Source organism: Balaenoptera ricei, chromosome 15 (assembly GCF_028023285.1).
Source record: "Balaenoptera ricei isolate mBalRic1 chromosome 15, mBalRic1.hap2, whole genome shotgun sequence".
Taxonomy (NCBI): Eukaryota; Metazoa; Chordata; class Mammalia; order Artiodactyla; family Balaenopteridae; genus Balaenoptera; species Balaenoptera ricei.
Window position 1 is genome coordinate 76,119,482 of NC_082653.1, and position 20,998 is coordinate 76,140,479.

At 44.5% G+C, this 20,998-nt stretch overlaps 1 non-coding gene across 1 annotated transcript; it reads left to right on the top strand.

The window, feature by feature from the left end:
* Positions 1-1,228: 1,228 nt before the first annotated feature.
* Positions 1,229-1,334, top strand: LOC132350084 (U6 spliceosomal RNA). Its single transcript, XR_009497836.1, has one exon. It is a non-coding gene; the product is annotated as a U6 spliceosomal RNA (small nuclear RNA).
* The last annotated feature ends 19,664 nt before the right edge of the window (positions 1,335-20,998 follow it).

Below are 20,998 nucleotides of genomic sequence, written 5' to 3' on the forward strand. Positions count from 1 at the left end.
CATTTGTTTATTTGTGTTTTTATTTCCATTTCTCTAGGAGGTGGGTCAAAAAGGACCTTGCTGTGATTTATGTCATAGAGTGTTTTGCCTATGTTTTCCTCTAAGAGTTTTATAGTGTCTAGCCTTACATTTAGGTCTTTAATCCATTTTGAGTTTATTTTTGTGTATGGTGTTAGGGAGTGTTCTAATTCCATTCTTTTACATGTAGCTGTCCAGTTTTCCCAGCACCACTTATTGAAGAGGCTGTCTTTTCTCCATTCTATATTCTTGCCTCCTTTATCAAAGATAAGGTGACCATATGTGTGTGGGTTTATCTCTGGGCTTTCTATCCTTTTCCATTGATCTATATTTCTGTTTTTCTGCCAGTACCATACTGTCTTGATTACTGTAGCTTTGTGGTATAGTCTGAAGTCAGGGAGCCTGATTCCTCTAGCTCCGTGTTTCTTTCTCAAGATTGCTTTGGCTATTCGGGATCATTTGTGTTTCCATAAAAACTGTGAAGTTTTTTGTTCTAGTTCTGTGAAAAATGCCATTGATAGTTTGATAGGGATTGCATTGAATTTGTAGATTGCTTTGGGTAGTATAGTCATTTTCACAATGTTGATTCTTCCAATCCAAGAACATGGTATATCTCTCCATCTGTTTCTATCATCTTTAATTTCTTTCATCAGTGTCTTATAGTTTTCTGCATACAGGTCTTTTGTCTCCGTAGGTAGGTTTATTCCTAGGTATTTTATTCTTTTTGTTGCAGTGGTAAATGGGAATGTTTCCTTAATTTCTCTTTCAGATTTTTCATCATTAGTGTATAGGAATGCAAGAGATTTCTGTGCATTCATTTTGTATCCTGCTACTTTACCAAATTCATTGCTCTAGTAGGTTTCTGGTAGCATCTTTAGGATTCTCTATGTATAGTATCATGTCATCTGCAAACAGTGACAATTTTACTTCTGCTTTTCTGATTTGGAATCAAGTCCAGGAAGCGCAGAGAGTCCCATACAGGATAAATCCAAGGAGAAACATGCCAAGACACATTAATCACACTATCAAAAATTAAATACAAAGAAAAAATATTAAAAGCAAGGGAAAAGCAACAAATAACATACAAGGGAATCCCCATAAGGTTAACAGCTGATCTTTCAGTAAAAACTCTGCAAGCCAGAAGGAAGTGGCAGGACATATTTAAAGTGATGAAAGGGAAAAACCGACAATCAAGATTACTCTACCCAGCATGCTTGCTTCGGCAGCACATATACTAAAATTGGAATGATACAGAGAAGGTTAGCATGGCCCCTGCACAACGATGACATGCAAATTGTGAAGTGTTCCAAATTTTTTATACAGCAGAAACTAACATACCATTGTAAAGCATTTATACTCCAATAAAGATGTTTAAAAAAAAGATTACTCTACCCAACAAGGATCTCATTCAGATTGGATGGAGAAATTAAAACCTTTACAGACAAGCAAAAGCTAAGAGAATTCAGCACCAGCAAACCAGCTTTACAACAAATGCTAAAGGAACTTCTCTAGGTAAGCAACACAAGAGAAGGAAAAGACCAACAATAACAAACCCAAAACAATTAAGAAAATGGTAATAGGAACATACATATCTATAATTACCTTAAATGTAAATGGATTAAATGCTCCAACCAAAAGACACAAACTGGCTGAATGGATACAAAAACAAGACCCGTATATATGCTGTCTACAAGAGACCCACTTCAGACCTAGGGACACATGCAGACTGGAAGTGAGGGGATGGAAAAAGATATTCCATGGAAATGAAAATCAAAAGAAAGCTGGAGTAGCAATTCTCTTATCAGACAAAATAGACTTTAAAATAAAGACTATTACAAGAGACAAAGAAGGACACTACATAATGATCAAGGGATCAATCCAAGAAGATATAATTGTAAATATTTATGCACCCAACATAGGAGCACCTTAATACATAAGGCAAACACTAACAGCTATAAAAGGGGAAATCAACAGTAACAGTAATAGTAGGGGACTTTAACACCCCACTCTCACCAGTGGACAGATCAACCAAAATGAAAATAAATAAGGAAACAAGCTTTAAATGATACATTAAACAAGATGGACTTAATTGATATTTATAGGACATTCCATCCAAAAACAACAGAATACACTTTCTTCTCAAGTGCTCATGGAACATTCTCCAGGATAGATCATATCTTGGGTCACAAATCAAGCCTTGGTAAACTTAAGAAAATTGAAATTGTATCAGGTATCTTTTCCAACAACAGCACTATGAGACTAGATATCAATTACAGGAAAAAAACTGTAAAAAATACAAACACGTGGAGGCTAAACAATATGCTACTAAATGACCAAGAGATCACTGAAGAAATTAAAGAGGAAATCAAAAAATACCTAGAAAAAATGACAATGAAAACACAATAGCCGAAAACCTATGGAATGCAGCAAAAGCAGTTCTAAGAGGGAAGTTTATAGCAATACTATCCTACCTCAAGAAACAAGAAAAATTTCAAATAACAACCTAACCTTACACCTATAGCAATTAGAGAAAGAAGAACAAAAAACCCCCAAAGTTAGCAGAAGGAAAGAAATCATAAACATCAGATCAGAAATAAATGAAGAAGAAATGAAGGAAACAGTAGCAAAGATCAATAAAACTAAAAGCTGGTTCTTTGAGAAGATAAAAAAAATTGATTAACCATTAGCCAGACTCATCAAGAGAAAAAGGGAAAAGACTCAAATCAACAGAATTAGAAATGCAAAAGGAGAAGTAACAACTGACACTGCAGAAATACAAAGGATCATGAGAGATTACTGCAACTACATGCCAATAAAATGGACAACCTGGAAGAAATGGACAAATTCTTAGAAAAGCACAACCTTCTGAGACTGAACCAGGAAGAAATAGAAAATATAAACAGACCAATCACAAGCACTGAAATTGAGACTGTGATTAAAAATCTTCCAACAAACAAAAGTCCAGGACCAGATGGCTTCACAGGCGAATTCTATCAAACATTTAGAGAAGAGCTAACACCTATCCTTCTCAAACTCTTCCAAAATATTGCAGAGGGAGGAACACTCCCAAACTCATTCTATGAGGCCACCATCACCCTGATACCAAAACCAGAGAAAGATGTTACAAAAAAAGAAAACTAAAGGCCAGTATCACTGATGAACATAGATGCAAAAATCCTCAACAAAATGCTAGCAAACAGAATCCAGCAGCACATTAAAAGGATCATATACCATGATCAAGTGGGGTTTATCCCAGGAATGCAAGGATTCTTTAATATACACAAATCAATCAATGTGATACACCATATTAACAAACTGAAGGATAAAAACCATATGATCATCTCAATAGATGCAGAAAAAGCTTTCAGCAAAATTCAACACCTATTTATGGTAAAACCTCTCCATAAAGTAGGCATAGAGGGAACTTACCTCAACATAATAAAGGCCATATATGACAAACCCACAGCCAACATCGTTCTTAATGGTGAAAAACTGAAACCGTTTCCACTAAGATCAGGAACGAGACAAGGTTGCCCACTCTCACCACTATTATTCAACATAGTTTTGGAAGTTTTAGCCACAACAATCAGAGATGAAAAAGAAATAAAAAGAATGCTCATTCTTTTTAGATTGGGCTCAAGCATCACCTCTTCCAAGGAAGCCTTCCTTCACACATCTCTCCCTCCATCAGACTATTTAGAATTCTTGACATCAGGGGCTATGTCTAATTTATTCTTTTATCACAAGTACCTAGAACTGTAGATAGTCAATACATACATCTGTATTATTTTCCTACAGCCGCTGTAACAAATTACCACAAATTTGGTAGCTTAGAATGATACAGATTTCTCTCACCAGTTCTGGAGGCTAGAAGTCTGGAATCAATTTCACTGAGCCAAAATCAAGATGTTGGCAGGGCTGTGCTCTCCCTGCAGTCTCTAAGGAAGAACTCGTTCCTTGCTTCTTCTTATGTTGGTGGGGGCTGGTGTTCCTTGGCTTGTGGCTGCATCACTCCAATCTTTACCTCTGTGATCACATTCCCTTCTCCTCTTCTATCTGTCATCTCCCTCTTCCTCCCTTTTATAAGGACACTTGTGCTTGCATTTAGGGACCACCATGTAATCCAGGATAATCTCCCCATCTCAAGATCCTTAATTTAATGACATCTGAAAAGGCTTTGCTATGTAAGGTAACATCCACAGATTCTAGGTATTAGCACATGGACCTGTTGGGGGCCGTTATTCAGCCTACCTACATCGTAGGTCACATACTGCATAAATTTCTGTGAAGTAAAGCACTGGCTCCCCTTCCTATGATACTGTCCTTAAAGTTACTCCCTAGGAGTTGTGTTCTCTGTCACTTCTGTATGAAAGTACTTTGGTCCTTTACAAACTACACCTCCTTGAGCTGAATCCACCTTGAGCAACCTGCTTCGTGTGCAGATCCTCCTGGTGGCCAGAAGTCCTCATGAAGTTCATTCAAGCTGTTATGATGGTCCTCTTCCCAGTCCTACTGCTGAATATATGACCTTGAACAAAACTGTTAGGTAAGCAGAATAGCTCTGCCCTGATATCAGGAGACCTGGCGTCCAGCCTCTTCATCTTGTGGGACCAGGGGTGAGAATTCCACCTCTCTGGGCTTCAGTTTCCCAATTCATACAAACCCTTCCCAATTCAGCCATGCTCTTTCCCCATATCTTCACATCTTTCTCCCTCTTGTCACAAAAGAACACATACTATGTGATTTCACTTACAGGGCTCAATTACAGGCAACACTAGATTATATTGTCTAGGTAGTGAAACTATAAAGCAACTTAGGAAATGATTATCACAGAAGCTAGAATAATGGTTCTGTGTGGTGAGGGGAGAGAGGATTTGGGGGGCTGGCAATTTTCTATTTCTTGACCTACATGGTAGTTACCTGGAATTTGCTTCATAATTCTTTGCCTATTTGCTTTATTTACTTCCGTTTAACTTTTTATTTTGGAAATTTTCAGACATTCTCCAAAGTAGAGACAATAGTATGATAAACCCCAGCTTCAACAATTGTCTGCTTTTGCTATTTTTGTGTCGTATATGCATGCCTCCCAATTTGGGGGAGCATTAGATGCTTTAAAGCCAATTCCAGGTGTTACATCACTTGACCCACAAATGCCTCAGTGTGTACAGATACATCTTATGCATGTTTTATACATGTATAGTATATGTATTATACCAACATACATATATGTAATATATTAAATAAATTTAATCACAGTAAAAGTACAAAGGAGGTAATGGAGCTAGCTCGGAAGGCAGAAATCCTATGCAGGGAAAGGGCTCTGTGTGTGTGTGTGCATGTGTGTGTGTGTGCATGTGTGTGTGTGTGCACGCACATTTGCATGCACGTGTGTGTGGAGGCCATGTGTCCACAGCAGGATGTCTGCTTCAGGGTGGAGGAGTAGCTATTCCATTGGCTTAGCCGGGGGGTCATGGTCTTGGCTCCCAGTGATGGAGCTGGGCATTTATTACTATTTTTGTTTGTTTGTTTTTGTTTTTTGTTTTTTGTTTTTTGTTTTTAAGAAATTCACGTTCTTTTATTTATTTATTTATTTATTTATTTATGACTGTGTTGGGTCTTCATTTCTGTGCGAGGGCTTTCTCTAGTTGCGGCAAGTGGGGGCCACTCTTCATCGCGGTGCGCGGGCCTCTCACCATCGCGGCCTCTCTTGTTGCGGACCACAGGCTCCAGATGCGCAGGCTCAGTAGTTGTGGCTCACGGGCCCAGTTGCTCCGTGGCATGTGGGATCTTCCCAGACCAGGGCTCGAACCCGTATCCCCTGCATTGGCAGGCAGATTCTCAACCACTGCGCCACCAGGGAAGCCCTGTTTGTTTGTTTTGACCGCACCATGTGGCATGCGGAACTTCCCTAAACAGGGATTGAACCCATACCCCCTGCATTGGAAACTGCATTGGTTAAGGAGTTTTAACCACTGGACCACCGGGGAAGTCAGGAGCTGGGCATTTAAATGAGCACAGTGACCTCTGGGAACCCTGAAGAGCTGTAAGCCTTGGGATTGCAAGGGATCTTGGCCTGCTGGATAAATCACGCATGAGCTCCAAGTCCATCTTTTCATTTCTGTCTGCCCAGCACCCAGCAGAGTTGCCCAGACCTCAATAATTGTTGAATGAATAGTTGACTGTGGAAGAGGATGGCTCTGAAGAACCCCACAGTTTGGAGGAGGCTCAGAGAGTGTCTCATGGTGTTAAGCACACTGCCTTGCTCTTGGAGAGAGGAGGGATGTGGTGAGCTCCTTCGTGGAAGAGGGGCAACCCCACACTGCCGGTGGGAAGGAGGCTGTTGGCTCTCAACAGAAGTGGGTGGGGACATAGAGGCAAACATCTATGCCCCTAACATGATCCCTAATCTGTCCTGTTGCTGGAGAAATCTGGAATCCGGTCTAGAGCTGGTACAAGTTGTTAAGGTCCAAGTCCTGTAAAGCAGGGGTAGGAATGGGGATCTGCAGAGACTTCTCAGACTGCAGTCTGCAGTCAAAGTCCAGCTATTGCCGGGCCCCCTTTACACATCTCTTGAGCTCCTGGGCACACCGTAAGAGGCTGATGGAAGAGGTCCACATAGGATCCCACAAGTTCCTTTGGTCAAAACTTGCCCATTCTCCAAGTTTACTCAAGTCTTCCTCTTCCGGTTGTTCCTAGTGCACAGCAAGCCCTCATCCTCTCCTCCAACTCACAGCCTTTGCCCTGGCTGTTCCCTCTGCTGGGAATGCTCTTCCCTCAGTTTCTCATGTGGCTTGCTGCCTCACGTTCTTTAAGTTCCTGTTTGCATATCTCCTCACTAGAGAGATCTTCCATGAGCATCCTGTGTAAACCAGATAACAACCCCACCTCTACCCTGGTCTTTCCATCTCTTGTACTCTGCTTACATTTCTTCCTAACCCATATTGTCTGTCTCCCTACCACTTAGAGCTCCCAGGATATAAGCTCTGTGGAGGCAGGGAGTTTGTCTGTTTTCTTCAGACTTGGGTTTCCAGGGCCTAGAGCAGTGCTTGGCACATAGTGGGGGCTCACTTCCTATTTGTTGAATGACTGATTTCTTGTCTGGTCTGTGCAGCTCACTTAACACTTTGTTATCTTTCACATCTTGTCTTCCCAGCTGGACTCCTTGAGGGCATGGATGAAGTCTGTTCTTGTTTCAATCACCTCTTGTTCATCCCATTGGTGAGGGAGGGATTCCTGCCCTAGGGCTAGGGAGATGGCCAAACACACAACACTGGGCAGATGAGATCAACAGCTGTTTCTCAATCACATGTACTCATAGTCTGGGGGGAAGAGGACATTGCACACCATACAAGACCACACGGGGTTGCACTGGGCAGCCGAATGAACAAGGAGGGGCTGTGCAAGGCAGGCTTTGTAGTTGCAAGAGGGTGGGGTGAACCCTGGTTCCCACAGGAAGATGTGATTGGCTTGTTTGAATAATTCCATGAGCTGGAGGGAACGGAGACCCACTACTCAGGAAAAGCAGGAACTGTGCCTGGTCAGTTTGATAAGGAGCGTGGTTTGGCTGGCATATCTTATCCACAGGAGCAGAGTGTGGAGGGGAACTTGCAATTAGACCACTGGAGGCCCTTCTGCTTTTCCCAGATGTTGAGGAAGCACAGAATATGGGGCCTCATACCACAGTTTCTCTCTAGTGTATGTGCTTGAACAGCATTCAGTGGCCAGCCTTGGGCATCCTGGTGTGTCTCTCTGCTAAGCCCAACTTTGCCTCTCACCCCTGCTTTGTCCTGGCATCTCAGCCCTGTTATGGTCCAACCAATTGCAGGCCATTGAATCCTCCTCCTGGAGCCTGGCTCAGCTTATCCATATCCCTGGGCCTTCTTCCTACCTCCTCATGGCCCAGTCTTCGGGGGGGGGGTGCTCCCTTCTTTTCTCTGATGACTTGTGTTTCGTCTCCATGTCTGTGTCTGGCCCTGCATCCAGATTCTGTCTCCTTCTCGCCTGCCAGTGGGCAGTGTGACGGCTCCCAGCATCTTCCCCAGAAGGACTGCACTCCTCCTGTGAGCAGCTTCAGAGGGCATGTTTCTGTGGAGCCCGTGGAGAGAGTCCAGCTGAAGCTTGAAAGCCAAGGAGCCCAGCGGCATTTCCTGGGTGGATCACTCTGTCTGCCCACGTGTGTCGGCGTGATTGTTTTGCCATCCTCGTGAGTCAAACCCAGGAGGCCTCTGGTTCTAACCAGGGAAAGCATTGCTATGTGGCAGCCATGGAAATGCACCTCCAGAGCTCCTGCTGGGCCCCAGCTGGTGCGCCCCGAGATAGACGATCGCTACCTTTACACTGAGGCTGTGCTTCCCAGCCATCTGAGCGCTCCGGGGACACTCAGGCAGGCCCGCTCCTGGGATACTTGGCGCCCTGGCCGGGCCTCGTCAGAGCACCGCACACAGCCCCAGACCTTCCTTCCTTTTCTCTCTCCTTCATGGGGTCAGACTTGCATTACTGTCTCATGCCTTCCCCAGCCTGTGCCTGCTTCCTTCCTATCTTCCCTCGTGGGCTTTTCCCATAATCTGCATGTCTAATTCCTGTCTTGGTGTCTGCTTGCTGGAGGACCCTGAATGATGAGGCTATCGTGGTGTGAAAGTCTTAAACAGTCCCAAGGTCCCCACGGCACGTGGCACCCCAGGAGTTGACTTTGCTCTTTGGGCTCTGAAGGAAGGGTGTCTCTCACAGTCATTCAAAGCAGGGCTTCAGATATCACTTATAATACACATGAATTTATTTACAAAACAGAAACAGATTCACTGATATAGAAAACAAACTTATGGTTACCAAAGGGGAAAGGGAGGGGGGGGGAGATAAATTAGGAGTATGGAATTAACAGATACACACTATTATATATAAAATAGGTAAGTCACAAGGATTTACTGTATAGTACAGGGAACAGTATTCACTATCTTATAATAACTTATAATGGAAAAGAATCTGGAAAAGACTATATATATAACTGAATCATTTTGCGGCACACCTGAAACTAACACAATACTGTCAATCAACTCTACTTCAATTTAAGAAAAGGCTTTAGGACCAGACATGGAATCAAACTCCAGCTCCACCTCTTGAGCTGACGTGGAATCTGAGGTGAGTCTTATAGCCACGTCATGCCTCAGTTTCCAAAGCTGCAAAATGGGGTTGTTGTAAGAATTAAATGTGATGATGTGATGATCCAGTATTTACTTATGAAAGATGGACTCTAAAACTGAGCACCTACAAGCACCCAGCCCTTCTCAAAGTGAGGTCCAGGGACCTCTGGGGTCCCCGAGGACATTTCAAGGCATCTGCAAGATCAAAACTACTTGAAAATAATATGAACATGTTTGCACTCTCATTCTGTCACAAGCCTACAGTGGAGTTTTCCAGAAGCTACATGACATGGGTTATCACAACAGATTAAACGCAGCTATGAGAATCCAGCTGTCTTCTGTGAAGCCAGATATTACAGAGTTTTGCAAAAATGTAAAACGATGCCTTTTTCTCACTATTTAAAAAACAATCTGGGTTGCTTTCTTTTTCCCCAAGCACATTATTTATGTTAATGTGTAATGGGTTTATTGTTGTTTAAAATGAATTAATTAGTATTTTTAAAATTTCTCAGCTCTACCCTCTAACATGGCAAATATCACTGGATATCACACACACAGAGAAACAAAAGCTTTTTGAGGCTCACGATAATTTTTCAGAATGCAAAGACACTCCTAGATCAAAAGATATGAAAACTGCTGCTCTACTCAAAGGAACTTAAGGGCTTTAGAACACTGCCTCTGCTGACCGGTCTCCTGGACTCAGTTTCCCAGTGGGGCAGATCTCCCAAGGAAGACGGCTTCTCCAGAGAAACTCTGAGTCAGAAGAGAAGCAGTCAGACCTGGGTTCATATATGCCAGCCCCGTTACCTTGTAGTGGTGCAGTCTTGGGCAAGTAAGTCATTGAAGTTCTCTGGTCCTCAGTTTCTCCCTCGGCAAAACAGAGGTGTCTTGTGAGGTGTTTGCCGCCGTACCTGGCACTTGCCATGTGCTTGGTAAATGTTGCTCTGTCCTTGCTTCTCCAGGACAAGGGCACTTTAGCTGGGCATCGGCAGCCAGAGGATAACTGCCGAAGGAGAGATGCTTTCCAACCCACTGTTATTGAGTTTAGCTGCCTCTGCGGTTCTCTAACACGCTCCCAGATGCTGTCAATGGTGCTAATCCAGGGGCTGCATTTTGAGAACCACTGACGTGGGCCTTTAACAGTTCAAACCTTGCAGATGGTTAAAAAGTATTTTACCTCATGGTATTTAATGGAATCCAGGTCCTGGGAGGTTCTTGGATGGGAAAGGGCCCCTGGCAGTGAGAGCTTCCAGAAAGAGATGAGAGGGGGCCTCTGCCTCATTTACTCTTCCATGGGATTTCCATGAACAAATCCTTTGCTCACGGTCTCCCCCTTGGAAAGCCCATCCTGCCAGTAGAGACGGGAAAGTGATGGGCCCCGGTCAGTGGGGTGTGACTATCACTCAGCTCTCCGCCGCCCTGGCCTGTTTCACGTGGGTCTGCTTCCTCCCTCTTGCCTTCCCCCATCTCCTTTCTCCCTTATTTTCATCCTATTTCTTCCCCTTTCAACCCAAGAGTTAGTGGTTAAAAATCAATGACTTGACACCCCTCCAGAGCTGCCCCCAGAGTAGAATCCTCAGAGTCATTGGGGCCTGAGAAAAGTGGCTCTTAGTGGCCAAGCTACCAGCTGCCCCCACGAGGGTGAGGTTGGGGGTCCTCCCCAAACCACATCCTTGTTTCTCCTTAATACTTAGAATTCTTTCTCCTTTTTTCTCAGAGCCAGCTTTCGCAGTCCTAAGCCATCCCCCAAAGAACACTTCCCTTCAAAGCCAGCCCCTCACTTTGGGAAAGGTATTTTTTTCCATAAGCAAATGTTTCCCACAGTTGGGAGAGAGGAGTTCCCCGTGCATCTGTGAAAGCCAGAGGCAGAAAACAAAGGGCAGAGGTGAATACCATTCTCCTGCAACGACCCACCCACTTCTACCAAAGCCTTCCCTCGCTGGCAGTGTGGAGATGGATCTGTTCAGGCCACTGCAATTCGAGAGATACCAGGATGGATGGGAAGTAGGATCCAGCAGGTAGAACGCAAGATCAGGGCCCCATGTAGGGAGCCAACTATTGCTTATTCAACCATATTACTTACACAGGCTTCAGTTTGCTCATGACTAAGAGATCGGAAGAATGATATCTACTGAAAAGTATTGTCGTGGGAATTAAATTACCCACCATACCAAAAGCACCATCTAAGGGAGTGACCTGTGCTCGCCCCAGCGCCAGCATCCACGCCCCCACCCACCGCCCCGATCCCTCAGCTCCGAAGGAACCAGAGTGACGGGCAGTTACTGGAGGAGGCATGGAGTGGAGTGAAAATCACTTCTCTCTGGGGTCAGAAGACCAGTTCTAGTCTCTTAGTCAAGCACTAAGGAGCTAGTTAGCATGCCTGACTAGCAAGGTCATGAACACCTTGGTGCTTCTCTGCTCTTTAACATGGGTATGAGAGCCACACCAGACTAAGATCCAGGCTTCCTTTGGACAGGAGGAAGCCCCAGAAACCTGTGAAGTGCCCTTAGTGGCGGACCCCATTTTTCCACGCTAGTTGGTGACCAGGCCCAGGGGCAGCTGGTCTGGGAGGGCTGGGCCTGTCCGCACTTGCCCTCGAATTAACAGCTGGGCAGCTGCATCAAATTCCTTCCCTGGTCCAGCTAGGAGGCCTCACGCCCTGGGCTGGGAGCCCAGTGGGGGCTTGCTGAAGAGACATTTTGGACCTTCTCCCTGCAACGCCCAGCTTTGATTTATTTCCTGTCCTGGCTGGTATTCCGCTGACCTGATCCTATAAGCACATAATTACATTATTAGCGTAGGATGAACCACGGTACACAATGTATCCTGCTGGCGAGGATTAGGGTACAGCACAGCTTCAGCAGAAGGAAGCGGGGAAAGGCGAGGCAGGGCAAACTGGGGGTGCAGGCACCTGGACTGGGGTGCCGGAGGAGGTCTTAGATGTCTTCTAGGCACCCCCACCTGCCAGGGTGAAGAAACTGACACCCAGGTAGAGGGAGCGACTCGGCTGGGAAATGCACTCCATTAAACACAGACCGAGGGGCGCCAGTGTCCCCACTACGTTCAGGAGGCCCTGGCAGGAATGACAGCATTGGGAAAAGGAGGAGAGACGTTTCCACAGGCAGGAACCCAAGCGAGGGGACATAGAGCAGGAGGCCTTGGCAGGAATGACAGCACTGGGCAAAGGAGGAGAGATGTTTCCACGGGCAGGAATCCAAGCGAGGGGACATAGAGCAAAACGCCCACTCTGAAGGCTTAGGACCCGCGTGGCTGAGCAGCCCCGAGAGCCCAGCCAGCGTCCAAGACCACGTGGAAACCTCACTGGGTTACACCTTAGCAATGGCAGGACAAGGGCCCAGCCCACAGCAAAGTACATGCAAGCCTGCGCTGTCGGGGGTCGGGGCCCGCAGTGCCAAGGGCTCTGGTTGCTCTGATCTTGGTGACCCCACATTGCAGGCTCGTCTGGGCTCTGAGCCTTTGCTCCTGGGGTTCATCCTATTCCCTCCTACTGTGCTATGGGGCTCACCTCTAAGGCTGCCCTTTGCAGACCTCTGTCATGTTGGAAGGTGCTGTGTTGGCATCATTTGCTTGGATCAGGTAGAGGTTACCCCTATTGTCCCTGCTCTGAACTTCCTCAGGCAGCAGCTCGAGCTGATCCATTTCTGCACCCCTCGTGCCCAGCAAAGGGCCTGACACCAGGATGCTCAAGACATTGTCGATCTGAACAGATCTGCAGGTGGGACATGGGGTGATGGGAAGCCGTCTGAACATTCTTGGGCAGGGTCAGTGGAGAACCCATGTGCCTTGCTGAGGAGTTCAAGGATGCAGGCGGATCACTGCTTGGTTTCCCCTGCTCCCTGGCATCTGGGGATGAGGAGGGTCTGCACCGGGAGACCAGGAGGCCCCAGGTGTGAGGAGGAGGGGATGATGAGGCTGGTAGCCAGGCAGGGCCAAACAGATTGGGGGGAGGCCATAAGTGGAAACCCTGAAGTAAGAAGGCAGGAGGCAGGTTATCTGAGCAGATGACAGAGCTCGGTGCTCATGAAAGCCACCTTCCCCCTGCTTTTGTCCTCTGGTTCCGGACACCCAAGTGTGCTTCCTCCTGGCCAGAGGGCCCTGCTGTACCCATCTCTCCCTGCTGTCTGCACCCTGGCCATGCCCAAGCCTCCTTGCCATCTTTCCCACTCTTGGAGTCCTGAGTGGTCCTGGAGAGAGCCGTGTGGATGCTCTGACTCTTCACCTACTTGGCTTCTCGCTGCTGCTCTTGCTGACTCCCTGCTGCATTTCCCAGAGCCTCTGGTCCAAATGTTTCCCACTTCCTGGAGGCCCCAAACACACATCAGTCTGAACTGCGCTCAGCTGATGACCTCATCTGCTTCAGGGAGACTGGAATCACACAAAGTAAACTTCTTTGAATTCCATCCCCTCTGCATCAGTTTTTCTGTGTCCTCACCCACACTTCCCTCCTTTTCTCTCATCTCCTAGAAAAGCACCCCTCCCCCTCTGCCTCCATCCTACCTCCTCCCGTTAGTCCCCTCTCGCTTTCCCAATTGTTTCTTGGTCTACAAGAGGGTGGTTTCATCCATCCTTAAAATATGATTCCTCAACCCAGCCGATTCTCAGGCTGCTGCCCCACGTTTCTCCTTCCTGTTACCACTGAGCTTGGTAGAGGTTTAGTCCAAACACCTCCAACCCTTCACCTTCCTCTCACTCCTCAACACTCACAATCATGTTTTCAACCCAGAACTCAACTGAAAATATGCACGTAGGAAAATAATATATTGTGAGTTGGAAAATGCAGATGATAAAACAGGATGTACACTTTTGTTTTTACAGTTCAGTTTTTTTTACAGATCCTACAAATTTTGCTGCATCCTACAAATTTTGCTAAGTTGTATTTTCATTTTCATTTGCTTCAAAGTATTTTTTAATTTCCCTTGAGACTTCCTTTTTGACCCATGGGCTATTTAGAAGTGTATTGTTTAATTCCCAAATTATTTGGGCTTTTCCCAGTATCTTTCTGTTATTGATTTCTAGTTTAATTTTGATGTGATACAAGAATATATACTGTATGATTTCTATTTTTTTAAATTTGTGAAGGTGTAATTCATGCCTGGAATATGGTCTCTCTTGATGAATGGTCCATGTACACTTGAGATGAATGTGTGTTTTGAATAAAGTGTTCTACAAATGTCAATTAGGTCAAGTTGATTGATAATGTTCTTCATGTCATCTGTTCCTAGCAATCACTGAGAGAGGAGTGTTAAGGTCTCCAGCTATAATTGTAGATTTGCTTCTCCTTTCAGATCTATCAGTTTTTGCTTTATGTATTTTGAATCTATATTGTTAGGTTCATACAGGTTTAGGAATGTTATATCTTTTTAGAGAACTGACCTCTTTATTATTATGTGGTATCTCTCTCTATCCCTGATAATCTTCTTTAAAGTCTACTTTATCCAAAATTAATATAACTACTCATGTTTTCTTTTAATTAATATTTTCCTGGTCTATTTTTCTCCATCCCTTTTCTTTTAACCTATTCATGTTTTTATATTTCAAGTGTGTTTATTTTGGGCAGCATATAGTTGAAGCTTGATTTTTTTTAAATCCAATCTGATAGTTTTTTAACTGGTGTGTTTATACTATTTGGATTTAAAGTGATTATTGATATATTTGGATTAAAATCTATCATTTTTGCTAGCTGTTTTCTTTTTGTTATATTCTTTGTTTCTTATTTCCTCCTTTTTTTGCCTTCTCTGGTTTTAATTAAACACTTTTATGATTCCATTTTATCTTCTCTATTCACTTATTATTTATACTTCTCTCTAACTTTTCTAGTGGTTTCCTTAGGGCTTACAATATACATTTTTAGATAATTTGAGTCCATATTTTATCACTATACAATATTTTATCTTAATACTGTAGTATCACTTTACATGTAGTGAAAGAACCTTATAACAGAATACTCCCCATTCCTTCCTCCTTTGTGTCACTGTGGACATATGTTCCCATTTACATATGACATAAACACCAATATATCATTGCTGTTATTGCTTTGCACAGTTATTTTTTTCAAGCAACTACAAATAAGAAAAATATTATAGTTTACCTTTATCCCATTTCCAATACTCTTCATTTCCTTGGTTAGATCTACATTTCTCACCTTAGTAATATTCCTTCTGCCTGAAGAACTTCTTTTGCCCTATTTTGTACAGTGGCCTGCTGGCAGTGAATTCCCTGTTTTTGGTTGAGAAAGTCTCCATTTCTCCTTCACTTTTGTAGCGTATTTTCACTGGATATAGAATTCTAGGTTGACAGGTTTTTTTTTTCTTTCAATACTTTAAAGGTGTTCCTCCCTTGTCTTCTTGCTTGCATGGTTTCTGAAGAGAAAACGGCCATATCATTGTTCCTCTGTAACTAAGGTGTTTGTCTGTTTGTTTGTTTTCTCTCCCTCTGCAGCTGTTTTCAAGCCTTTGTCTTTGGTTTTTTGCCTCTGGAGCTCCCCCATCTGTATGCTGACGATTATTTACTTACTATCATTATTACCAGATGCTTGTTAGCATGGTGGTAGGGTGTGGAGGACAGGGAGCCTTCTCTGATTTTCTACTGAAGTCTCAGTCTTTGGAGTATGTAGAGCATACTGTATCTTGGGATGTAGCCTTAGCAATGGCTTCTGTCCCTCCTCCCCTATTTTATCCCTCTACCCCTATTCCTTTCCCTTGCAGCAGTGAATAGCCTCCAGTATCTTCAATCATTGAAGAGCCTGCAGATTAAGTTTGAGGTTTTTTCCCCTAAGTGAGACCTGGAGGCTGGAGCTGGGTAGAGTGGCCTCTGGCAATATACACCCCCCTGCAGTTTAAACCCTTTGTTCTGTGAGGAAGAAAGGCTTCTGTGGAGTTTCAACTGTGCCTGCCATTCCCTTTGTGCAGCCAATGTCTCTAAGTTTTCCCCATCCTTCCTGTGAGAGCCTGGTGGGTTTCCTGGAGAAAAAACCCCAAAAGGCTGGGAATCTCTGCCCCCCATGACTACAGCCCCATACTCTCATATTAGTCCATATCTGGCTTCCAGCAAATCACTAAAACTTCTACTTTAATGCTTCTGCCAGGGGTAGAATGCAGGGGACACGGATTTTGGACCTGGTCTGGGAAGGTCCCACATGCTGCAGAGCAGCTGAGCCCATGAGCCACAGCTGCTGAGCCTGCGCTCTGAAGCCCGCGAGCCACGACTGCTGAGGCCCCCAAGTTGCTCCGCAATGGGGGAAGCCACCACAGTGGGGGGCCTGCGCACTGCGGCCAGGAGTGGCCCCTGCTTGCCGCAACTAGAGAAAAACCCGCGCACAGCAATGAAGACCCAACGCAGCCAAAAAATAAATTAAATAAAATAAATTAATTTAAAAAAATGCTTCTACCAGTTTATATGGTATTCAGTGGCTTCTGTGCCCAGATAAGCGAATTCTCAGGTCCTGTGTCTCCCTACAGGCACCTGTCTCTCTTCAGGATGGCTGTTTGTCCTGTGACTTCAGTTCTCTGATAGGTTCACAAAAAGTCATTAATGTGATGCCAGGTCAGCTTTTGTCTTTTTGTAACAGTGGGGGATGATCTTTTTTTGTGTGTGTTCTCTTCATATCCTAGAGATATATGTTCTCAAAAAAAAAAATCTATATATATATACAAGGAAATGTGTTGCCTCATTATCTGTAGTATAAAGAAAGCCTGAAAACAACCCAAATGTCCCTTAAAAAGGAAGCATAAACAAAGCATGATACAGCCACAGAATGGAATATTATGCACCATATCGCAATAGTAATGAGATGTTCAGCAGTTAAAAGGAATGTGCTGATGTGGAAAATTATTTTCATTGAATATTATTTTGTACAGTTTAAACTTTTTTACGATGTGATCCACTTTAGAGCTCCTCCCGAATATGTCTGGACCCACGAAGTCCTTCTGGACCCATGATAGAAATAGACATCCCCATCCCCTTTGAAATTTGTTCGTGGGCTTTGCTTTGGCCAATATACATCAGTGAGGGAATTTCACTGGGTTTCAGCTGTCACTCACCCGCTTGGCAGAGAAACTTTGTGCAGGGCACAACCTGCCCAACCATCCACAGCAACCCTGCTGAGAAGATGGAGTCGGTCTGTGGGTACGTAGACCCCAGAAATCACTTGGATGTGGGTTTAGGGCCGCCATTTCGAGATCCCGAATGCTGGAGAGGAAGCAGAGAGAATAGAAGAGACATGTGGGAGACAGACTCGAAAGCAGTGAAGACACAGCAGGGCAGAGAGATGGGGCAATGGATGGATGAGAAAAGAGTGTGAAGGGTACCCAGGGGGGTACTCCTCCTGGTTCCCAGTTCAAGTCTCTTGAAGGACTCGGCTCTACTTCATCTTCATGAGCTTTGTGAGAAACTACAATATCTTAAAATAAATCACTACTTATATAAGTTCGCTTGAGCGGGTTTCTGCTCTTGCAACCAAATTATCTCTAAGACACGTGTGGTTAAAGTTTTCTTTAACATTTCTTCTGACACTTCCCAGGACAGTCTTCTCCAGACTCTCCTGTTACCCTGACCCCTCCGACGCTGGCAGCCTCAGAACCTCTCCACGCTGCTCCTGCTGCAAAATTCCCTGCTCTTCACCCAGCCTGCCCTACACATTCTTTGTGGCCACCCTCCCAAACCCCACCCTCCACCCCCTAAAGCTGGACAGAATCTCTTTCTCAGCCCTGGATTTATTCCTCTCTTGAACCATTTGTCAGATTCTGCCTTGCATTAAAGTTGTTTTGGTTATTTTATTTCTGGGGCTAAATGTTCAGCTCCCTAATGATCATAAGTGTATCTCAGTCATCCCCAGAGGCCTTCAATGTTTCCTAGATATTTAAATTATTTGGGCTGTTCTTACTCGGTTCTACTACCTCCTGAAACAAGGATGGAGGGGAAGAAGCTACCATGAGCTCTCAAAACAAAGGCACATTCTGCTCCCACTTTCACTGGGCCCTCAAATGATAAAAATGGCAAATACTGATATTTACTCCCTGCCAGCCATTGTTCTAAGGGCTTTTATATTTATTGATGCAAGGAATTATACTAAATCCCTATAGGGAAGGTACAGTTCTTCTCAGTTTGTTGGTGAAGAAACTTGCTCAAGAGCACATAACTGAAGGAAAGAACCAGAATTTTTACCCAGATGACCCACCCTCAGGGTCCATGCCTTCAATCACTTCGCCATGGGAGGGGCCTGAGAGGAGGGGGCGGGGCGACCACGCACACTCTCTGGTCCATGAAGAGGATGTTAGAAGCCAAGTGCATGCTCTCGTCAGCAGGGGACTGGAAAGGATGAAGGGAGGATTCCACCCAGACATCAGGGGTTTCTGAAGGCACAGAGAGGCGCATGATTGGTCCATGGAAAAGCTTCACACGCACATGCACATATGTATGTGAATTTGTGTGTGTGTGTGTGTGTGTGTATCCGTGCATTTAGCGGGAGAGAAGTTCAGTGGCTTTCATAGACTCTCAAAGGTATCTGTGACCTCGTAAAAGATTAGGAAGCACAGTTTAAAGGCAGGTGAGTGAAGAAAGAGGGGAAAAGGAGGAGTGTCAGAGAGGATAAGGGAAGAGGGAAGAGGACAGAGACAGAGAAGGGAGGGAAATGAAAGAAATAAGAACCATTCCACATACAGCAGTCCTTAGGTGAAGCACTGGAGCCCTATGCTTGTTTCTAAAATATGCCAAGTGCTAAGTGCTCAGGGGAAAGGGTGTGTGTGCAGGTGGATGCTTGTGAGATAACAAGTTCTGGGGCACCAAATGACACCATGACCCACATGCTGCCCTGTTTAACCAACTTCCCCTCTCAAGGTAGAATAGCAGATGAGGGTCTTTATGAAGATACTGAATTAGTCCTGAAGTGCCTTCAGCTTGGCTAGGGATTGGCCTTGCTGGGTACTGGCACCAGTCGGTGGTCCATGTGCTTGGGAACAGATCGGTACCCAGTATGGATAACACTCCACCACTCCATCCCCTACTCACTCATACTCCATCACTCTGCAGTTAACCAATCAGCTTGAAACAATAATACCAGGTCTGTCATGCCCGTCCTCTTTAATGTATCTCCTTGGAACATTGGATCTTTCCAGTGATGCCACCATCTTGCTACAAGGGTTAGTACAGAACAGTGGTTGAGAGTGTAGGCTCAGGAGTTTAGATTCAAGCTCTGCCACTTGCTCCAGGATCTTGAACAAGTAACTTACCCTCGGTTTTCTCATCTACAAAATTGGGATTGAAATAATCCCAAATGAATGGGGTTGTCTTGTGTATTAAGTACACTCGAACACGTAAAGTCCTCGGGATATTGCCTGGAACAGGGTATGCACTTGAGAAACTTTAGCTGTTGTCAGTTTGCAAAGCAGCTTGGGGCTCTTCCCTGGGAGGGCACCTCAAAGCCAACCACTTAGCCACACTCCCTAACCATCAGCGGGGTTAAATGGGATTTCCCAGCCGGATCACTCACTGATTCACCAAACCTGGCCCAAGGCTTTGGGTGAAGAGGACCCTCAGTTACAACAGTCGTAAGAAGAGACCACAGAATCTAGACAATTCTGAAAGAGGAGGGTTATCTATCTGAGCAGCGACAGAATTATGAGATAAAGGGTTTAGCCTCCAAAGAGGACTGCTTTGTGCTTTTGTTTTTTTTACAGTAACTTTTATCACTATAAAAGCAAAATAAGAATGTTGTGGAAAACTTGAGAAGTACTGCAAAGTTTTAAACTAAACTCAAAATTCTTTCATAAAAATTCCATTGCTGTTATCATTTTGTTGTATTTCTGCCCACACTTTTTGTATTAAAAATAGTCACTATCTATCTAGCCTGGTTTGGGGGTTGAACATTATAATATCAGCATTTTATTACATTACCAAAAACTTTTTGCTGACTTCCTGATAACAATGATGAGTCAAATGGGCTTTATAATTCTTCCTCTTCCCCAAGCTAACAAAATGAGCCAAGGAAAATAGAAAAAACTGAAATGGGAAAAACAGTCCTCAAATTCCCCAGGAACAAATTAGGGCATGACTTCCTGACTTACCCTTTGAAAATTGGTAGCTGGTGGAAGATTCTGGTGAGCAGAATTCTGATGTGGCTTCTAACCCACAGAGAAGGTGAGTTGTGAATCAACAAAGCCTGGGGGATTCTCACAGCATCCCCTAAATGGATGACCTGAGGGGCTGAAGAGGCCACCCTAGGAGGAGTCATGGAAACACCATTGGCTTGGAGAGTAGGAGTCTCTGACTGCTGCTGCAGGAAATCGGGGAGGCTGGGGAAGTGACCAGAACTTTCCTTATGGCCTCTCCAGGCTAGAGTTTAAATAACTAGCAACCAACTACCCATCACCACATCGCCTGCCCCCAATCTACCATACATCTACCATAAGTACAGGTCCTCAGAATTAGAGACCAAATAAAAATAATGATATAAGATCTTAAGGAAAAACAAGACAGGGAGAAAGAAATAGATGATAACCCTTGAAAAAAGTGAAACAGGAAAATAGAGTATCTGGGATGGAGTGTGGGATTGGACAGAGGGTCAAGACAACCTTTCAAAGGGAATGGAATTTGAATTAGTCCTGACCAGTGTGAGGGCTTCAGTCAAGCAAAACTCTCCGTCAGTGGTGAAGTCATCCAGGGAGCTTAAAAACAAATAACCACAACAGCAAACATCACTAGCTGTACTTTGGCTCCACCCTAGGGTTTGGGTTGAGGCCCAGGCACCAGTCCTATTTTAAAAACTCACCAGGTAATTCTAGAGGATGAAAAATGTTGAGAAACACTGTTTGAGATGCACATCTTTG